Source organism: Anabrus simplex, chromosome 1 (genome assembly GCF_040414725.1).
Source record: "Anabrus simplex isolate iqAnaSimp1 chromosome 1, ASM4041472v1, whole genome shotgun sequence".
Classification (NCBI taxonomy): domain Eukaryota; kingdom Metazoa; phylum Arthropoda; class Insecta; order Orthoptera; family Tettigoniidae; genus Anabrus; species Anabrus simplex.
The window spans coordinates 1,705,359,166-1,705,365,655 of NC_090265.1; the positions used below are offsets into that span (position 1 = coordinate 1,705,359,166).

Sequence of the window (6,490 nt, forward strand, 5' to 3'; positions counted from 1 at the left end):
TGGTCCGTGCCAATATATTGTATCTGATAATGCTAAGGCTTTTACATCTAATTTATTTCGTAAATTCTGTTTTGACTTGTCCATCTCTCATGTAACTACTTCTGCTTATTACCCTCAACCATCTCTGGCTGAACGAGTTAACCGTAATCTCAGGTCCGCACTTATTGCCTATCATCATGAAGATCATTCCAGGTGGGACACGTCCCTGCATTGGTTAGCTTTTGCTTTGAATTCGGCGGTTCATGAATCACATAAATTTACTCCAGCCTCGTTGATATTCAAGTTTGTTCCCAACACGCCGCTCTCTAACCTCTGGTCTCTGAGTGACATTCTACCCGAGACAATAGATCCGGACAACATTAAAGATCTTTGGAAGAAGGCTAAAGCCAATCTTAAAGTGTCTCATGAAAAGGTTAGGGAAAGGTATGATCGTGGACGGAGACCCACCCCTTTGAAGGTAGGTGACCAAGTTATGGTCAAGAACTTTGTTCCTGCGGGCAAGCTTGCCCCCAGATTTCATGGGCCTTGTATCATTCTCGATTTTCTTACGCCGGTTACATTGTTAGTAAGCAATCCAGCCACCGAGAGGATATCTAGGGTTCACCTGTCCCAGGTGAAACCGGTGTAAATTTTGTGTCAACTTGCTTCATATAATTTGATAGGAATATGAAGGTTATATTTTTTTTGAGTTTCCACTCTTAAGGCATTCTGCTCCTTCTATAATTTTTTGTTTTATATGTAAGCATTTTTGTAAAACCTTCCCCGATCCGTTAAACTGCCATTCTGTCCTTACCATGGCCATTACGTCGCTCCCGTCTCCTGCTATACACACTGTGGCTTGCTTAGATTAAATGCCATGGATATTTGCACGCCGCTGGCCCCTCTACCTCTCCAACAAGCCTGTGCCCTCAAAAAAATGATGATGGTCCAACAATATTCTGCCGCCTAGCTTTAATCATGGGTATGTCACCCGCATAGGTCCTACCCTTCCGAGGGCCCAGCTCAGACTGAATACTTTAGCCCTGCACTCGCGGGGGCGCGCTGTTGTACATCACGTCACTCACCGTAAGCCCACGTGACGAATACGGCAGCTCCTATTGGTAGAAACATCTCCCGATTGCTATTGGTCAATTTGAGTTTGACAACTTGGACCACGTGGGACGACCACGTTTGTGACACTTTGCTTCACTTTGATTTGTATGCATTTATCTGTTATCTTCGTTTTCGTGTTTGAAGAAAAAGTACAAGATATTTGAGGTAAGCATCCTTATGGTTCTTGTTTTACTAATCTCCTGAGGCCAGAACATGAAAATATACCACACCAAGGCAAATGACTTTCGGATAAATTGAATCATATTCGCCTAGTCCTAAATTTGCTATTTATTTTATTTAACGTTTGAATATTGTTTGCGGGATATTCCATTCTATTTTTAAAACAAAATCCTATTAAAAGGATAGTAGGCCGCAGGAGGTTAAGTAGTTATTAAGTTGATGATTGATAGCTGCTCATGTTCCCAAAAATTTCTTTTTGGCTGTCGCTGTTTTATTACCTTTTTGCATGGTGGTTACATAAGTCTACTTGAAACAGACACCTTAAAATTCTGTTGATGTAATGTTATATTATTTATGATAATCCACTATCATTTTGAGGGTATTGAAATTAGCAGTAAAAATATAAACTGATACAGTGTCCTTTATTACTTTCTTCTATTTCCTTTCATGTCTCAGACCATGCACGAAACGTGTCAGATCTGTGGCATTTACACAGATAGCAAAGAAGGCCAGCAACAGGGAATCTTATTTCATCATTTCCCTGTTGGTAGACCGGATATTTGCAGAGAGTGGTTGGACGTTGTGGGGGGTCGAATGCTTGCGGCAGCTTCCTCCGAAGCAGCTGAAGAACCGCACTGTGTGTTCTAGGCACTTTCGCCACTCGAGCTATCCAGGACCGCTATCAAGGTTGCTGTATAAAGATACTGTCCCGGAAAGAGGTAAGTAGTAGTAGTAGTCGTTGTTATTAATTTCACAGTACTGTGACCTATCAAATTTTCCTGGGTTTCATTTCAAATTGCTCTCCAGAGGTAATGATGATAAATTCATCAGTGCCAGATGAGGGGGAACCTCGCTTCTCATAATGAAATTTACTATAATGCCTGTCACACCTGGTCTTGCCGTACCTGTAAGTTGAAATTGGTACATCTCTTACAGGCCTAACATTTATTATTAACAGAATAGTGCAGAAATGTGCAAATTTTATAATTTTTATAATCCATCAGTGGCTTTACGTTAGCTGAATTGTGATGGTGAGGTATTTAATTGAGCTCGCTATATTAACTCCCTCTTTATCTGAAAACCATTTGCACCGTTTTGTCCAGGTTCATTTTAAGGGAACCTGGTACACATTTTTTTATTTTCCACAATTTTTGAGCAATCACAATGAAACTGTTGTGGAATATGTAGGACTATTATAGAAATAACATATCTTATTTTCAGCTAAATATCCTTATTAGTTTATGAGATATGATGTACTTTGTGTTTATGATGCTCGCAAAACAGGCAACTTTCAAAAAGTTCCCTGTGGGATGGATTTTTACCTGAGAGTTTGAAAACTTCTTCCTTATAACATAAAAAAACTCAAGGATGGAATTTTCAATTCACCCTATGTCGCTTAATTAACTCCTGTTTCAAGTTTGTAATTGTATTTTATATGTAATTTTCCACTAATTTTCTGTTCATTTTGCCTCATAAAATGAGTATATTGTAGAAGAATGAAAAATCTATCCTACAATTTTCTTGGTAGGTCACATAGAAGCTACATACCAACTTTGGCAAATATAGGTTTAGATTTGATCTGCATGGAACAGTGCAGGTTACAAAAAATGGTATTTTGAGTTAAATGAATTTTAGTTCTAAAACCATTAAAAGTTTTCATAATGGCCTTTCCAAATCTCTTAAAATTCACCAGCACTATAACTCCTACCCTCCTGCTTCTTCTTGGCTTCATCCCTGTGTACCTTTAGGAGTTTCAGTTTTTCCTGGCTGTTTTCTTTTGTTGGGTGACTGACTGCTGACTGTGAAATTTTCTTCTTTCATCTCTTTGTGTGGCAAGTTTGGTGGATGCTGGTGAAAGTTTATAATTCCTTACAGCCATTTTCATTTCTTGTGTTGCACTACATCTCATGTTGTATTCTGCAACTGCATTAGAAACAGCTATTCCAAGTCGTTTTGAGGACACAAAGGTCTCTTCTCATGGGCGCCCGGAGGATCTTTTCCAAGGGGGGGCACATCAACAATTTTCTTGAATATAAAAACCAATATAACGTCAGCAACATTAAATTGTTTACAGAAATTTCCGGTTATAACAGATGCTAGATGACTGTCAGTAATTTCAGTTTATGAAATAATCTGGTATGATATTAAACAATTGAACATCAACATTTTTAGAATTCCAGGGGAGGCAAATACCCCCCCTTGCCCCCCCCCTCCCTTGCGGGCGCCAATGGGCACTTTTTCCACATACATGCATGAAGACTTTCATTGGCAATTTGAGTATCCCCTTTACAACATCTAGACAGAAGTTCAGTTGATGCCAGCCTTTGGTATACAGAGAAAATTTTCAGCAGCATTGCAATTGTGAACTGAACTGACAATTTTTGTGACTTTGAGGGGTTTGTCCAGTTGCGATACCCTTATTGTAGAAGCACCATGATTCAGGTCTTTGGGGGCATTTCTTATGCTTAGGATCTTCTTCTGTGGAGGAGTAATAGTATAGTGTGGCACATATTGCAGATTTCATATTATCTACAGAGGGAATATTTGCACATATTGCCTGCCTGTAATCATTTGTGAGCTTCGCAGTAGTTGCTTCCTTCAAACTTCCAGGTCCCCTTCCCCCAAGTGTAGTTCCTTCATGGTTGACTAAATTGTAGGATGAAGTAGTTCATAACATAGCTAACAGTTGGCAGTATATATTGCAATATTAAAAAATAGTATAATCTCAATGCTACTGTAAAGAGGGAATTAATGGTAACAGAAGGAACACGGATAGCCGAGCATACAGAGGAGAGGAGGCGTGGTTGATAATTAAATGACCGTGCAGAACCATTTAAAAACGACCGTAACTACGTCAAAAACAGTCACAGCGGCACAAAACCACATTTGTTATTTAGAGGATGGTTAATATAATTTATTTATGCCAGAATTCAAATTTCAACAATTTCATCCATTTAAAAAAATGTGTCCCAGGTTCCGCTAACTTTGTTGTCTTCAGAATATTTTTCAAGCCTGACCACAGTTGCTTAAAGATCATCTTTGTTCTGAGAACCTTTATGTAGGTCATCAGCATATACCGTTATACCATTCTTAGTGTGTGTGTGTTTTTTTTTCATATAGGTGTGCCTCGACACAAGGCTGGTCCACGGCCAAGTCCTTCCGCTGCTATGACTGCTGCTGCTCACACCACCTGCACCACCGGCACTCCTACTGCTTCTGCTACTACTACCTACTAACACCGGTGCTGTTGCTGCCACCACCATCTCCATGCCTGCCGCTGCTACTACTGCTACTGCTATGGGTAATGGTGCTGCTGCTATTACTACCATGACCTCCACTCCTGCTGCTCCTGCTTTCACATATAAATACTATAAAACTGTGAATTTAAATGATAAATCATTAGCAAAATTTCATCAATTACATCGGAGATCAAATGTTTAGCTTGACCACTACGTAGTCACGAGCTGGGGTTGGATTAGTGTGGAATCACATGCGAGCCCTCTGTTCCGCATAACATCACAAACCTGTATGGCAGTCCACGTGCCCACAGCAACTGAGTGGGAGGCCTAACTCCACTGTTACATGATTTGGAAGGAGCTATAGAACACTAGAAGATCAAAGTAGGCCTACTCTGTTATATCTTGTTTGTGATGATAACATTCAAATAGTTCAATTGTGCAGTTAATGTTTACCTGTCTGATATTTTTGTTAACACCCTGAGGGGAACGAATTGAAATTTATTTTCATATTGATGTTTTATATATTATTCCCCACCTGCCTACTCATTCTTGCCACCCGGCTGACAAACATTACTGGGGAGAACACTGGTGCTAATGTTATTAATGTTCATTTTACATTCAGATTAAACAATTTCAATTTGTGAATGCTAATGATTGTTTATCAATATATTTAATTTTGTTTTACAAAACACCCAGCAAGGAGGCTGTGCAGTGGGGTCATGCATCTATGAAATTGCGCTTGTGCAGTGGTGGGTTCGAACCCCACTGTCGGCAGCCCTGAAAATAGTTTTCTGTGGTTTCCCATTTTCACACCAGGCAAATGCTGGGGCTGTACCTTAATTAAGGCCATGGCTGCTTCCTTCCCGTTCCTAGGCCTTTCCTGTCCCATTGTCGCCATAAGACCTATCTGAGTTGGTGCAACCTAAAGCAACTAGCCTTATAATAGTTGTCCCCCTGTGGGTAGGGGCAGTAGACTAACAGCCACGACATCCTCTGCCTGCTGTAAGAGATGACTAAAAGGGATCCCATGTGCGCTCTGCACTTGGGATCTGGGGTAGGCGACCACGGAGCCCTTAATTGAATTTTGACATTGCTTCCGCTTACTTGTGCCAGGCACCGCACTTTCATCTATCCTATCTGATCTACCTTGATCACCACCTGTTCTTTTCTGCTCCTGATTGTATTATGTATGGAGGCTTAGGGAGATTTATTTTCAAACCCTCCATGGCCCTGGTCTTCCTTAGCCGATACCATCATTATTCCTAGTGTCGGCCCCCTTCTATTTCTTCTCTCCGATTACTAATATATATTGGGGGTGGTTGCCTAGTTGTACTTTCTCTTAAAACAATGGCCTAGATGTTAGGCCCTTTTAATCAACAAGCATCATCATCTTAAGCAAGGAGATTTGTGGTGAGGGCAAGATGTTTGGTGGCCATGGCATATACTAGGAACTGTCCCATCATTCGCCTTACTGCAGGTGAAAGGAAAACCATTCTCAGGACAGCCAGTGGTAGGGGAACAGCCCGTTTCTGTGTCCCAAATGCAGAGGTGTAGAAACATGGTGGAACCGTGGCCACCCCTCCTCTGCTTGGTTGGCCGGTTGGAGTGCATGTTATCATACCACAGATCAGCCTATCTGCAACCACCGACATAGATTTCTGCCTTCATTGTACAGTAGATACAAATGGCACTGTCTGAAGTGAGTTTCCACTGTCTTCAACTGGCATTTTGTGTAGGTCACAGCACAGTCCCTTGCACACCGTAATGTTGTGGAAGGTAGCAGCACATTGTTCATAATACTGTACTAAATTATCAAACAATTCCTTGGATGTAGCTCTTAATAGGTGGAGCTATGTTGTGACTTGGCATGGGTATGTTTTGTGCTGGATCAGCTGCCATATTATTGTACGTAGATCCTGATGCTACATATTTCTGTCAATTTATTGGAACTCCTCTCCTGCGGATGGACTGAAAGGAAG

General features: G+C 40.9%; 1 long non-coding RNA gene across 1 annotated transcript; it reads left to right on the forward strand.

Moving 5' to 3' along the window:
• The first annotated feature begins 984 nt into the window (after positions 1-984).
• Positions 985-4,507, forward strand: LOC137497058 (uncharacterized). The gene is made up of 3 exons (XR_011017625.1): positions 985-1,257; positions 1,729-1,991; positions 4,393-4,507. It is a non-coding gene; the product is annotated as an uncharacterized lncRNA (long non-coding RNA).
• The last annotated feature ends 1,983 nt before the right edge of the window (positions 4,508-6,490 follow it).